The following is a 16429-nucleotide window of genomic DNA, read 5'->3' on the forward strand; positions in this document are numbered from 1 at the left end:
GAGCACATTACAAACGAGTATGATGGTTGATGCAGCTGTACAAGGTTGAAAATACTGTATGCACTCTGCAATGCACAACTTCTATGCATGCGCTGAACTTCCAGCCAGATTACATCCCTGGTGCCCAACCTGCCGCCCAGCCTTTTGGTACTTTTTGTCAGGTCCCTGCAGACACTAATCTGTCTTTCCATATTGCTCTGCTATAGCATTGATCTCTAGCAGCCTTGTATAGTTGGTTTCTAGTATAGGATTGTCTCTTTATGCATGTTCCCCATCTCCTATATCATGTTCACAGTCAGTCTCCTGCAGCAAGTTGTCAGTCCCTGACTATGTTTTGCAGCATGCCCATAGTCACTGGCCATCTCCTGTATCAATTCTGTGCCTCTGCCATCCGCTTGTGTCATACCTGCAGTCTCTGACTGGCTCTTGTATCATTGCCCATGGTCTTTGACTATATCCTGTTGTGTTCCTGCTGTCTCTGAGACTAAATATTTACTTCATTTTATGTGAAGCCCATTGGTGATGTTGGGGGAAGCGCCCTTAAGGCCCCCCATATGAAGAAAGTTGACCACTAATGACTGAAAGGCTGGATCACATGTTCTCACCTGCATACTGTATGTATGCCTGGTGCTGTAGACTAGAAACGCAACATAAGGTTATGTTACCACAAAGCTGTGGGTATCATCAGCCAATCACAGCAAACAATGGAACAAGATATGGGGGGGGGGGGGGGGTCGGACAGTGACAATCAGCATTTTATCACTCCAAGATCACAAGTTAGGCAGGTAAATACAGGCAATTCATGTGAAAGATTAAAAAAGTTTTATGCTGACAATTATGTAAATGATTAAATAGTTTAAAAAAAAAGTCATAGTGTTATAATCTTCCAATGTTTAGAGAACATTTAAAAACAAAATTCCAGGCAAACAGCTTAATATACAAAAGGAAATATATATAATTTGCATGATTTTTTTTTTTTTGGAAGCCTAAAGATCTGCAACTGTCCCGTGACAGACCACACCACTGAATTTGGTGTCCTAACTTATCTACTGCAGTCTAGTCACTCTCTGTTCCCTGCATATAACTAGGTACGGTAGCAAGCTGATCTTTCAACTCATTCTCGGCAGGATGGTCCTCACCAACACAACTGCATGCAACAGAAGCCAACTGACTTTGTGCTGGTCCTCCACCCAGCAGGATCACTGCAGAAGATAACTAATTCAGAACTAAAGTCAGAAGATCACTTTTCACCAGAGCCAACATCTTCGCCATGGCTTCTTCCAGGTGCTGGGTCTCCGGCCCTCTTAATTGGCTGGTGAGGAATAAAGAAACCACTGCACATGGAAGTCCATTCATTCAGGCACGGAGACTATACATGGATGTGCACAGAAGTTCATTCATTCCAGAGACAAGAATGTACACCGCGCTGTGCACGCTAAACAATGTGACCATGGTTAAAAAAAAAAAAAAAAATATTGCATGCAAGTATTTTATAGGATGGTATGCCATAGCATGTCCCTTCTGCAATAAACAACTTTCTGCTTGCAATTTTTTCACATTACATAGTCGGTAAGGCTGAAAAACGACAATAGTCCATCCAGTTCAACCTGTGTAGGTGTATCAGGGTCTATAATTATTCCCTATATCCCTGTAGGTTGTGTCCTTTAAAGCGGAGGTCCACCCTAAAGTGGACCTTCCGCTCATCGGAACCCTCCCCCCCTCCGGTGCCACAAGCGGCACCTTTCAGGGGGGAGGGGGGTGCAGTTACCTGGATAATCCAGGTAACTGCACCCACGTCCGGGATAGCTCTCTGCGGAAAGGGGCGTAACTTACGCCCCTTTCCGCAAGTGCCCGCCCCTTCCCGCAAGTGCCCCGCTGCCTGCTGGGAAACACACAGATCCCAGAGGCAGCGGGGAGCGTCCTTATTGCGCAGCGCGATTCGCAGTAGGGAACCGGGAAATGAAGCCGAAAGGCTCCATTTCCGGATTCCCATACCCAAGATGGCGGCGGCAGGACCCGACAGACGACCTAGAGATCGGCTTCGGGTGCTGACATCGCGGGCGCGCTGGACAGGTAAGTGTCACTATTTTAAAAGTCAGCAGCTGCAGTATTTGTAGCTGCTGGCTTTTAAAAAAAAACAAAAATAAATAAAAAAAAAACAAACGCGGAGTCCCGGTGGACTCCCGCTTTAACCACTTCAGTCCCAAGCCTTTTTTACACTTGTTTACAAGTTAAAATAATTTTTTTTTTGCTAAAAAATTACTTAGAACCCCAAAACATTTTATATATTTTTAGAACACCTTGGAGAATAAAATGGCGGTCATTGCAATACTTTGTCACACCGTATTTGCGCAGGGGTATTACAAGCGCACTTTTTTTAATGGAAAAAATACTTTTTTTAAATAAAAAAAGACAGTAAAATTGGCCCAATTTTTTTTATAGTCTGAAAGATAATGTTACACCGAGTAAATTGATACTCAACATGTCACGTTTAAAAATTGCGCCCGCTTGTGGAATGTTGACAAACTTTTAGCCTTAAAATATGCATATGCAAGGTTTAAAAATTTCAACAGGTTACATGTTTTGAGTTACAGAGGAGGTCTAGGGCTAGAATTATTGCTCTCACTCCAACGATCGCGGTAATGTCTCACATGTGCGGATTCAACAAAAAAATTTAAATAAAAAAGTTTGGGTCACTTTTATTCCTATTACAAGGAATGTAAACATCCCTTGCAATAGAAAAAAAAGCATGACAGGACCTCTTAAATATATATTTACTGTAAATTGCAATTAAAAAAAAAATCCTCCTTTAAGAGCTGACGTTGCTTCGGCCCTGCCATGCCATGGAGCCGAGCAGGGGCCATCTCCCCCTCAGTCAGCAGCCAGGCATCCACGGGAGAGGACAATTGTCTCCGCTGCTACCGGTGGGTCCGCTAAGCAGCAGAGACGACCAGAGTGCAGAGGGAGGGGAAACTCTCCCGCCACCGATAAAAGTGATCGGAGAATCTGCCACAGAGATCACCTTTATCTCAAAGAGAAATGCATGCTGCTCTTGAAAATACCGGGGTTATGACAGCTAGCTGCTGCCATAACTCCAGTATTTAGCATTAAAGTACTGACGTATGGGTTCGGCGATTTACGTGAAGTGGTTAAAGAGGAGCTGCACCGAAGAAAAAAAATATTAAAAGCCAGCAGCTACTAATATTGCAGCTGCTGACTTTTAATAAAATCCCACTTACCTGTCCCAGGTTCCAGCGATGTCGGCGGCAGATGCCGAGCGATCGCTCGTCTCGCTGCTGCCACCGCCGCCATCCTCTGTCAGGGAAGTGAAGCATGACGGCTTCACTGCCCGGTTCCCTACTGCGCATGCGCGAGTCGCGCTGCGCATCTCTTATGGTCCCCGCTGTGTCTCTGGGAACTGTGTGTTTCCCAGAACACAACGGGGGGAGTGGAGCGTTGCGGGGGTCTGCGGCGGTCTGGCCGGAAGTGGGTGCAGTTACCTGGATTATCCAGGTAACTGCACCCCCTCCCCCCTGAAAGGTGCCGATTGTGGCACCAGAGGGGGGGGGGATAAGATTAGCGGAACTTCCCCTTTAGGGTGAAGAACCACTTTAAGATGTACATCTAAGAGTCTTTTAAAAAATATCCATGCTCCCCACAGCCACCACCAATTGTGGGAGAGAGTTCCACATCCTTATTACCCCCTACACAGTTTAGGGTTAAACCACTTCTCCTTCAGTCTCATTGTGTGTCCCCGTGTCCTTTTACACTCCCTAGGACTGAATAGTTAATTTACAATGCTTGGATCCCCATTGAGATTTCTGTAGATCGCCATCTTGTCTCCCCTCAAGTGTCTCATCTCCAGCGAGAATACATTTAGTGTTTTCAGCCGTTCCTCGTAATGGAGGTCCTCCAGTCACCTTATTAGTTTGGCTTTAAATGTCTCTCCCATAAATCTATTGCTCCAACTTACATGTTAGATGAATGTCTGTTGTGCACAGGAACAGGTGCATCAGGATGCAGTACCTGAACTCCCCTGAGCTGTGTTATATGGCTAATGTTCGGTCACTTGCCACAGAACACAACCAGGTCACACACTTTCAGATAGCACTAATTGCCCATCTAACTAAGCAGGCCTGGTGTTACAGCTTTGTGACCAATGTTTACCACTATCATTAAAAGAGAGCTACCATTTTTGCACAGGTTTCCTTTCCAGAACACCGTTACACAAGTCGAAAAACGCTTTGCTAAAACATCTTTGACTGTACAAAGAATACAGGACATTATTCTCATAATAGCTAGCATGGTTAAATAAGATGTAAACGGAAGAATAAATAAATGTATTCTATCTAGGCATAACTGACAAAACATGTCAGCATGCGTACAACAGTATATTATTAGCTTTTTTGTTCAATGTCTGCTCATGTTACCAGAAGTAGCACAAATGTCTCAAAAACGAGGACCATAAGTTACAATTTCAGCATTAGTAATTTGGTAAGGTTATGCAAGCTAATTAAATAAATAAAGGAAACCTAGAAATGCAGAATCTTTGACCGTACCGACATAGAACAGGTGATCCTTCATAGTCTATAGATATTCCTATGCAGCATCTTACAAGTCAGAATATTACGTTTAAAATGAACCTGTGCTCAGGTCATACACTCTAAGTATTTAAATATTCTGAACAAACAGTAAAATAATTTTAAAACATTTTCTTATTCATCTCTGTAGATGAAAGTATTGTGAAGAAATTCATTTTCAAAGCTCTCAACAGGTTCAGAGTACTTTCTACGAGAACAAAACTTGGCAGCTCGACAACCCTATAAAGCCAGGGTCTCCAAAATTTCTAAACAAAGGGCCAGTTTACTGTTCTTCAGGCTTCAAGGGGGCCGGACTGTGGCCATCAGGAAAACAAAATGTCCCAGCATCAGTGGGAGTAAACAATCCCCCATCATTCCCCATTGTTAGCATCTTGGGAGGAACGGTGCCCCATTGTTGATGTCATTGGTAGGAATTGTGCCCTTCATTGGTGTCAGTGAATGAAACAGAGCCCCGAGGGCCAGATAAAAGCAAGCAAAGGGCCGTAGCTGGCCCCCGGCCACAGTTTGGAGGCAACTGCTATAAAAGGAAAGAACCAGATGGTGTTTCAAATTTGTGGGAAACTACTGAAACCCACAGGATTGTAGCCATTTAGGAATTACAAATGCAGTAGATACTCCTTAACTCCATTAACTTAATTGTCTAGAGAGTGTCCTCTCCCACTGTCGCTGCTACCCTAATCAGCCCCAAAAAAGGCCAATGAAAATTCCCTGAAAAATTCCAAGCTCTACTTACCGACCAACCAAATTGACCTTACAAAACAGTACCATAAGAAGTTCATATCCGACTTCAACTGAGACGCCCTGAGTTGAAGTCAGTTATGACGAAACTCGCCAGGGCGTGACTACCATGGCGATAGGACGTGCCATTTGCGTATCACAATCAGCTGGATACTAACAGGAAGGACAAAGCGCAACTATGGATTTTACATAGACGCTATCCTGAGCAACAGACTGGTAATTACGATTTTATACATGCTTCATTGATTTTAACAGCTTGTACGTATTATGTATGATGGGTTTTAAATAAATTTGTGAAACAGGATTACGCTATGTTGGAATCTCTTTGTTTTATATGGCTTATCTAACTGGAGCGATTCACTGTCCAAATCCGCCTGCAACACTGATGACTTTTCTTTAAAGTATTATAAGAATTTACTTTAAGGTCGGAGACATTCTGAGCTCTGGTGAGTGTAACCCCTTGGGGGAGTGTGCCTCATGTGGTGAAGATCTGGGTGTTTGGGTGCATGCTTTGACAACCATTTGGGATCACCTGCTATTTCCAGAGTGGAACTCACCATCATCACATCATATTACATGTTTATGAACATATTTATGTCAGTCTGGAATTTTGGGGACTAAAATAAGCGCAGTTATAACATAGGACAGTTGCAGCAATCCAACTGAACTTTCTTATGTTACCGTACCGTATTTTCACTTAATTTTGATAACAGCAGCTTTTTATATCAGTTTGATTATGGATAGTGATTAAGGGGATTTGCACAAAAAGCGCTTGAACATTTTCCATCTGTTTATTAAACTTACAAGTAAGTAACTTGGTGCTGAGCAGTGTGGGTAGGCTGTAAGTTACACTTAGTTTTTAACCAAATTGACAGATTAACAGTATGCGTTAAAAACAGGGGTTTAGTCTGCATACATTTGCAAATACATGCTTAAGCTACAGGCCCCGTCAAGGCACCCTGTTACCTATAGTCCCTACCTCTAACCTTTAAGAGGCTCCACAGTGGAAGCGCATGCATTCTGATGGATAGAGGGCAGATGGGCTGGAGGAAGCCCATCCCTCCTTAAAAAGGTACAGGGGCACACTGAACACCCAGCTAATAGCTCTATGGCCGCAAAGGTGTCAGTACGTTGCCTGACCAATATATTAACAGTACAAAAAGTTAGCCACTGCCCCCACCTATAACAGGCCATTGCAGCAAGGAACATTGGAGAGCAACATATGTCAAAAAAAGGCCAAGGAAAATTCCCTGGAAAATTCCAAGCACTAATTACCAACCAGCCCCAAATACCTTTTTGTAGCAAGCAATGAGGAACGGACGAGAACAATGGGATTTCTGTATCCTGTGATGCATGCCAAGAAAAGGATTTTACAGGCAAACCAAAAATCCTATTTTCTTAATTGTACATTACAGAACACAAAGGAATTCATATTCATGACTACTTGGGATGTCCCAAAACTAAGCATGAGGGGTGGGCAATACTGCAACAAGTCTAACACGTCCAAAAACAGAACAGGGGAACTCCACTACAAAGCCATCTGCAAGATCTTCCACCTAAAACTTGCTTTGTCATAGGGTATGAACATCTAACTGGTAGAACTTCATAAATGTGTTAGGCTTGCCATACATTAGTCCCCTATCTCCATCTAATCATGTGCAAGAAAAAACGCTTTTTTCATTTTCCTTGCATAGCCTCCTCAGATTTACAGAGACTGCCCTCCAGTCGTGCACAGTGGATTTACCTTTACTAAACAAACCCCAATGTTCCGATTCAGGTGCAATGAAAAAACCTTAAAAAAAAAAATAATAATAATCAAAGGACAGTAGCTACAAAATGGCGGCTTAAGCCCCGTACACACAGGTAGAATGTCGAGAGGCATTTGCTGGTTTAAAAAAAAAAAAAAAAAGTCAGATATTCTGCCCATGTGCATGTCGGACATCCATGCTGGAAAACCCCTGGTCAGCGCTCTCAGCAAATGGCAGTTCTGGTGGGGGGGGGGGGGGGAGATTGCTGAACTAACCTTCAATGGTTAGTACAGCGGCTCCGACTGGAGCACTAAATCTGCTGGATTACATCAAAAAAATAAAAATAAAAAGTGTGTACCAAGCTTCAGCTGAGCAGGGAGAGGTCTTTCCTGGGGTTGAGATTCCTGCTTTTTTTGGTCAGTGTCAATTCACCCGAAAGAGCCAGCATAATCCAAGCAGTTGGGAACACGAAGTTCTCCGTTTCCTGTGATGTACGATTAAGAAAACAGCTTTTTTTTTTTTTTACTTGCCAATAACACCAAACAGGTCCCAGATGATTGCGTGGCCAATCACAGTGTGCTCGCACAGTGGGTGCACGGCTGTGAAGTCACAGCTGGGCACCCACATTTTCTTTGCCGGCCCCGCCAAACGTAGGGGGAGACGAGCGGGGCTTTGATCCCCCGCATTGCTGGACCCTGGGACAGGCAAGTGTCGGATTATTAAAAGTCAGCAGCTGCAGTATTTGTAGCTGCTGACTATTAATATATATATTTTTTTAAATGACAACACCACTTTAAAGAGGAAGTAAAAGGCAAAAGGCATAATGAGCTAGTATGCATAGCATACTAGCTCATTATGAATAACACCTGAGAACGAAGCCCCCGAAGCGGTCCTCCGTCTTCCTCTTCGCCACTGCCATGTATTCCGGAGCAACTTCCGGGTCTCGCGGCTCCGGCAAATCACAGCCCGAGCGTCACGAGCGGCATATCGCCTCGATCCGCGGCCTACCCAGTGCGCCGTAGACAGCGGTGGCTGTCTTCGGGTAAATATCTCCTAAACCGTATAGGTTTAGGAGAGATTTCTTGGACCTACAGGTAAGCCTTAATCTAGGCTTACCTGTAGGTCAAAGTTGGTTGTAAGGGTTTACAACCACTTTAAGGTCAACGGCGCAACCATCAATCCCGCCCCTCATGCCAGGGCATTAGGTTGTAAATCCTAGACTCTGATCTGTCCTTTCAGCCCCAAATTCAATCGTTGTCAAAAGCTAGTAGACTTCATCTCCGAAAAACATCTCTAAAATGTGTCCCTTTTTAACCAATGAAACCACAAAGCTACTCATTCACTCCCTTGCCATCTCTCTCCTTGACTATTGCAACTCCCTGCTCATTGGCCTACCTCTCCATAGGCTGTCCCCTCTTCAGTCTATCATGAATGCTGCTGCTAGACTCATCTACCTTGACAACTGCTCAGTGTCCGCTACCCCTTTCCGCCAATCCCTACACTGGCTTCCGATTGGCCAGTGAATTAAATTACAAATACTAACTACAACATACAAAGCCATTCACAACTCTGACCCGAGCTACATCACCAATCTGGTCTCCAAATATCACTCAAACCACCCTCTCCTGTCTTCTCAAGACATCCTTACTCTCAAGATACCTTGTCTCCAGGACTTCTCCAGAGCCTCTCCCAGCCCCTGGAACGCTCCACCTCAGTCAGTCCAGCTACCTCCCACCCCAGCTGCCTTTAGGCGATCCCTAAAAACTCATCTCTCCAGGGAAGCCTATAATTTTCATATACAGGGAAAACAAACTGCACTGAAAGACTCCATCTCCTTGGCTGCTATGGACAACTCAGACTAGGACAGAAAAGGTCACTTAAAAAAGGTACAGTATATTAATTTTAGTCTTTATTTAACCATTACTGCCTAAAACGTATACTAAAAGCCTCTGCTGCAAAGTATGTACAGAAAATGAGAACAAAGGGCAGTCAGAAAGATCTAAAAAAAAAAAAACCTTTTACAGGGAAAGCTGAATAGCAGAGATGGTTTTGAGATTAGTAAGGCTCATGTGACTACACAAACCAGCACTACACAACAGCCACATTTCTGATACATAACGTGACTATCTTGTGGAGCCATGCAAAAAAAAATAGAATACATAAAAAAAAAAAAAAAAAAAAAAAAAAAACCCTCAACCACCAAGAATTTCAGGATGCACAAGAATGAGGTACAAAAGTAAACAAGACACAGCTCAGACTATCTGTACAAAAATTTAAAGACTGTTAAGCCAATTTACAAAAATCGAGCAGTCTCCTGTAGCAAATTCCTAGTTGAAGTTTATAGATGAATCTTGATTGGCTGGTACTGGCATTTGTTCATGTAAAATATTTTTTTCTTTTAATGAACCAAACAACATTATCTGCAGTGGAGTCTACAAGGTCCTATGAACCATGGCCTGGTACCTACTACTACCAACAGTGGTAATAAAATTCTCGTTCACACTGGGTTTTCTCAGCTAAGCACACATCAAGCACTCCTGCATGCATGTTTGAACTAAGGCTGGATTCCCATCTATGCATTTTTAATGCTTTTTGCCTTTTGAGGATTTGCACTACAGAACGTGTTCCATAGGAAACAATGCTAAATGGACTGTAGTGCAAATCTGCAAAATGCAAAAAGCACTAAAACTGCATAGGTGTGAATCCAGCCTAAGGGCAGATGGATTCCAGGAAGTAAATGTTACATAAATCATTTGCCCTTACTCAAGATTGCCACAGCCAGAAATGCTAGGGGGTTGTTTTTCAAAGTGATTTCTCAACAAAAAAAGCATGAGGGGAGTTTGCATTGAATATTAAAAATGAATTAAATACGTTTTTGGTTTGTGGTGCTCACATGCAGTAAAGATCCGCTTTAAGAGTACACCCATAGGGGGCGTGGCCAGGAGTGGCATGTGAGCAGACATGTCTCACTGAGCTCCTGCTTCAGATCCTGCATTGATCCTCTTCCCAGCCAGTAAAAACTACAGAAATAGCTCAATTTCTGCGGGATACCATCCGCGGACCCACCTGGGCCTGGAACTGAGCACCGGGGGAGACATGATGACCCGAAAGCAGCTGGAATCGGGAGGCCTGCCAGAAATCCAACATGGCTCCACTTTCCCAGCGAGTACGAGGCACAGACAAGCCTAAGGATGCAGGCAAGACCACTAAAACCACCAAGGGCACTGCAAAGGATGCCCCCCAAGGATACGTTGTACTACACTAAAAAACTGACAAGTGCTGCGCCGGAGGATGGGGGAGAGGACATGCTAGCTACCCTGGCCATTTTTCATCCACGGCCCAAAGGATGCATGGTCTGCACAGGGCCCATTGCAGGACACTGATCAACCATCCCCAGAGACGGAGGAGGAGGAGGAGGAGGAGGACGACGACGGAGAGCAACCCACGCTAGCTGCCATACTTAAAGCAGTACATAGATGCACAGCATCAGTGCACACTCTCCTTTATTATTAGACATGACCTGCAGAAAACCAGGGAACGCACCACAGCTGCTGAGGGCCGCATTAGTGATATCGAGGGTAAGCTAACCCCACTTTTCAGAGATACGCAAATTACAGCCAGGATTGCTAGGGCAAACAAACTTAAGTCAGATGATAGAGAACCGTTTGCGTAGGAATATATGCACTGTGTGGCTTCCCCAGAAGGAGGGTAGGGTCCCCATGGAATTTGTGGAAAGATGGCTCCTGGAAGTTTTTGGAAAGGAGGTTTTTACCCCATTATACTCAGTTGAGCAAGCACACAGAGTCCCTTCCACCGGGGCACCCGCCACACACTTTAATGGCACGACTACTCAACTACAAAGATAAGGAAATAGTGCTACGTCAGGCCCGTGAGCGGCGCAATGTGCAGTTTAATGGGTCCGTATCTCAATTTTACCCTGATTATTCAGCGGAAATACAAAAACGTAGAGCCAGAGTCACAGATGTAAAGAAAAGGCTGCAGCAACTACGTGCCACTTATGCCATGCTGTTCCCAGCAAAGCTGCGAGTTACAGTGGGGGTACAGTCCCACTTTGAGTCGCCTCCTCCTGGTTGGCCACTAACGAACATGTCTTTTGCCAGGATGGGAAGGGTGCTGCGGAGAGAAACTGACACCCTATTTCATCAAAACATAGTTTGCAAAATGCTAACCTGTTCGGCTGGGAAGCCATAACCTTTACCTACTTCATAAGTGCTGAGAGCAAGTGTGACTTCTAGTTAACATCTGGAGACTTCATATCAATCTCAACCAGTTCAACCTCTGTTGGGTGAGCGGATTACCAGTTGGGTCCGCTAGACCGATCATGTTTTTCCCCGGAGTCACCGTTATCCCTGCCATGCTGTCAGTGGGATCCAGAGAAGCAATTTGATAGGCCTAGTCTAGTATAGGGGCTTCTGCGGGCATGGGGATCCCTTTGTGTTTTAACTTTTTTCTTTACTGTTTTAACCAGCAACTGCCAGGGAACGGACTACAGGTGAGGACATGAACTCACGGAGGACTGTGATATGGGTGAGCCCATTTGATTGGACGCAGCACCAGGACTCGGGTATGAATCTCGACTGTGACTGGTACGGTCTAAAGGGAAGACAATGGACACTGCCCCAGACACTCATGGCCCTGGAACTGCCTGCCCATATCTCATATTTCTGCTCACAAAAGAGTGGGTTACCAATACTCTCATGAACGTTAGAGGCCTACAGAGCCTCCTAAAGTGCACTATGGTGTCCACCGCTCTTAAACATTTTTTGCCTTACAGGAGGCACATTTTGTACGGGACCCATTACCCTGTGTGAACTACTCATGGGTGGGATGGGCGTACCACTGTACTCACACCTTGTACTCCATAGGTGTGAGTGTTTTGGTGCACCATACAGTATATTTTCAATTATTTGATAAGATGCCGAAGGACGATATGTGATTTTGATGTGCAGGATTTACCAGTTGAAATGCAGAATTGTGGCCTTATATATGTGTCACTACCGTTTAGCCTAGAGGTGTAAAGAACATTATTGACATATCAGTTGGGCAGTCCGGATGCTCCTTTCATTTTATTGGTAGATTTGAATTGCTATATGGACCCAGGCGTGGACAAACATCCGTCTCCTGCGAATGGCTGCAAAATTACTCGAACGGCATTGCAGAAAATCATGGAGGAAGTTGGATGGGTTGATCCACAGCAGAAACAGTTCTCCTGTTTCTCCAAAGCGCACCTTTCCCTGTCTAGGATAGACCTTTGACTTTGTACCCCCCAGACGGCACACCTTCTGTAGAACAGCCAATATATGGTAAGATGAGTGTCGGACCACTCGCCTCTGGTGGTTTCCGTGCTGGTTAAACCAGCAGCGGATCTGCCCAGAGCCTGTTCACCGATTCAGAGCAGATATCTGCAGGGATGTCCGAGTTCTGGAAGTGGCACGAGGAACACCCTGATCTAAATTTAACGTGGAATACATTTAAAGCATTCCTTAGAGGCCTACTTATCAAGGAGGTAAATGGGGTGAAATCCAAAACAAGCGCCCAACAGGAGCAGGCGCTTTATTTGGCTTAACAAGCCCTCACGGATCAAACTTGAACAAGTTTGATCCCAGTTTACAGAAGTCCAAGGAGAGGGGAGGCCTTGCACTCCCTAACCCTTGGATTTATTACCTAGCCGCACAGCTACAGCATATTGCCTGCACTATGGTGACTGGAAAGGGGCTGGTGGGGGAGATTGCAGATTTTGACCCCATCAGGGCCCTGATGTGTCATGCCATGGGAAAAACAGATGTGGCGGCAGGGTTGGAGGCCTTGGCATACACAAAGGCCAATAAAAGATTCCCAACATATGTACCCATGCAAAAAGTATGGAATAAGCTCAAGCAGATACCGGCAGAGGGGTTTACCAGCTATAGCCCGATATGGTCCAATGGACATTATGAGGAACTGCAGCTGTTGGGAGATGGGGGTCGGTGGAGGAGACATGGGGTCACGCTTCTGAAGCACATTTTTTGCTGATGAGAAACTGTGCCCTTTTTCAGCACCGAGGTAGCGCTATTGCCTTCCCCACTCAATGTTTTTTTTATTACATGCAGCGGAGACATGCAGTAGTGGCGTAGTCTGGCAGGACTCCGTGGACTCTCTCCCTCTCGCCTGTTTTCCACTAAATGGCGGAGGTGTCCCTGTTCAGGGGCTTCATATCCAGATGCTATTTCATGATCCTCCATACTCATCTGGAGAGCTTCCCTCAGGGGGTGGCAAGTAGGTGGGAAAAGGATGTGGGCACCTTTGAGGAAGAACAGTGGGAGGAGGCGCTACAGTTATGCTTCCTTAATGTAGCCCAAAGACTGTCCCAACTATACATTGTCCTTAGGTTTCCCTACACACCAGCCAGACTATACAAAATGGGGATGAGACCGGAACCGCACTGCCCTAGATGTATGAGAGATCATGGAGATCTCATACATTTGCTATGATGCTGTCAAAAACGTCACCGGTTCTGGACAGGGGTTGTGTATACGATAAATAGGGCCTTTCAGGTCATGGTACCGTTGGAACCAAAGGCCTGCTTACTGGGGATTATGGATGAAATCCCCACTGTAGAGGATCAGAAGCAGGCCATTGCTAGAGCCTTATTTCAGGCCCGCAAATTAATCCTTAAGCACTGGAAAGTAGTTGAACCCCCGGTGCTGCAGGAGTAGCTGGCACAGATGGGGGACACGCTCCGGCTGGAGAAATGTGTATATATGTGTAATATATATATATGTATATATGTGTAATATATATATATATATATATATATATATATGTGTAATAGATAGATAGATATATATATATATATATATATATATCTATCTATCTATCTATATCTATCTCTCAGCATAGGGGGCGTCCACACAAATTTGACAAACTATGGTCACCCTGGCTAGATACACCTGGCATCTCGCTTATAGACCTTGTGATGGATAGGCTGTTGCTTTAACTTGTTCAGACAACATTTAAATAGGAGAGGTGGGGTGAATGATGTGATTCTTTGGGTGACAGAGGCGTAACCCATGAGAGGTGGTATATGCGGGAGAAGCCTGGGGCAAACGGTAGCTCGTAACCTATCCTTACTGTACATTGAGAGTCGTAGGCATGGCTAGTAACACTGAATCATATGTGTATGGAATCCATGTCAGCTACTGCTTTGTTCATGCTATTCCTGTACTGTATGTTTTTCTGTGTGTTATAATAACTTTTTTCCCACCTCAAAAAATAAGTACACCCATGTGAGGGCTGTGTTTTGCCTGCATGTGATGCAAGGGTGCATCTACGTGCAGGCAGTCCCATTCCTGTATTTTGGGACACAACAGATGCAATGAAACAACGGCTCCTAATTTGACATCTGTGTGGGTCTCCAAACTCATGAATCGGGCTGCTTGCATGAACGTGCATAGGATTACCTGTGCAGGCAAAACACAGCCCTCATATGGGTGTAAGCTTAAATACACCCATGTGAAGAAGGCCTTACACCAATATTCAGGTTTGGGAATATAGTTTTCCGACCTCTCCAGACTGAGTTAATGTAGCGACTTGTGCTAGGACTACATTCACTAGAACACATCACCAGACTGCAACGGGGCATACTGGAGTAATATGAACTGATGACATCCACAATGTGAATGGGTGCCAAAACAAACAGCTGTAGACAATGTAAAAGGTCAGATTACGGGGAACATTGGTATGTTTTCAGCCCCATGCCAAGAACTAAGTGAAAGATTCGAAATGTGAGCAGGATTTTCCCTGAACTAAAATTCATCCAAGCCCCCCCCAAAAAAAAAAACACACTTATGCAAACCCCCAAATCAATTTTTCAGTATGACTAGCATGTTCTAGTATATACAATTTTGTATATCGCTTGTTTGACTTTACTTCTATGGATTACAGGAGAGCAGTTTGTTCTGCACTCCTGTGACCCGTTTTCAGCACCTGGCTGACATCACAGAGCCAGTCCAGGCTGGGGCAAGATCGAGACAAAGTCAGGAACCGCCCACAACCCTGGAGCGGCACCTGGTTCAGCCCCTGAGCAACTCTGCTCACAGAGCTCTGAAAACAGAGTGATCAGTGGTGTTTGATTGCTCAGTTCTCCACCTTGGAGTCAGCAGAGACAGAAGCAGCATCGGACCAATGCTGCATCCACCTAGGGGAGCAAGATTTAAAAAAAAACAAAAAAACAAAAAAAAAAAAACACAAACTTCTCTTTAACATGCATCTAAACCCAGAACAAAAATGTAATGTATTGCAGCTTTCAAGTCCTTAATTCTGATGGCTGGCTGCATTTACTGGTTATCTGACCAGTTACATCTCTGTCTTATGGTGGCTATGCTTCCGCCTCCACTGTATCCATAGAGGAGCAACATATCCACTCTTGGACAGCAGAATTGTGAAGAGGATAGTGTTATATTGACTATAGACAGGTGAACACCACATTAAAGACTAATGCTGCTTTTTCAAAATATATAATGGGTGGGAATTTTAACCAAACTTCAAGCCTAAAAATGCATATTTTAACATGTGGGAAATAATGGCCCTGGCAACAAGCTGTTCCAGAAATTGGGTATTTTGACGTGCCTATAAATTCCTTATCCTTGAGTACAGTACAGACCACATGGATGTATGTAAAGACTCTGTAAAACCTCAGTTTTCATGGAAGCATTAAGCAGTGAGAGGGGCCTTAGTCCTGTACTTTAAGATAAAGCATTTACGGGCAAGTTAAAAACTCACATCATTTTAAGATTACAGTATGGGACACATGGCTTGTATTCATAGATCATGGGACAAGCTAACAAGAAATGGAAAGGTGGCCAACAACATAGCAATAACTGACAACTAGCAAAAACACAAAGTTAACAAATCTGAAACCAGGTGACAACTTTAAGCATCCTGGGGCTGAAGCTTGCATCAGCTGAGGCCTGAGCTTCCACCCGGTAAAACCTGGAGAACGTGTTAACAGAGGACCTGGTGGCTGCCTTGCTTGAAAGCTGAACAATAAAATGGGATGGAATGAGCTCTGATAGGGAAAGAAATAGCACCTTTATTGTAAGGACATAGGCCCTAGAAATACTTTGTCTCGTCCACCTGGCAATGGTGGAGCGAAGGCAGGATGTTCTCCGAGAGTCTGTAGGTAGGACAAAAAGGAGCTTGAATTTGCAAACAAAAACTATTGCTGCTAGGTAGTCGCTGACAACATCCAACAGTGCAGGGAACATCCCTTAACGTTTTCAAAAAGGACAGAAGGAAGGCAAAACAATATCATTACTTTAGGTAGAGAAGAGAGACTACCTT

At 44.4% G+C, this 16429-nt stretch overlaps 1 protein-coding gene across 2 annotated transcripts in view; it reads right to left on the reverse strand.

Moving 5' to 3' along the window:
* CERS5 (ceramide synthase 5) overlaps window positions 1-16429 on the reverse strand; it is a 142220-nt gene that overhangs the window by 6039 nt on the left and 119752 nt on the right. The gene's annotated exons all lie outside the window — the stretch shown is intronic.

This window comes from Lithobates pipiens, unplaced genomic scaffold (assembly GCF_037356315.1).
Source record: "Lithobates pipiens isolate NorthernLeopardFrog02 unplaced genomic scaffold, aLitPip1_a1.2 Scaffold_16, whole genome shotgun sequence".
Classification (NCBI taxonomy): Eukaryota; Metazoa; Chordata; class Amphibia; order Anura; family Ranidae; genus Lithobates; species Lithobates pipiens.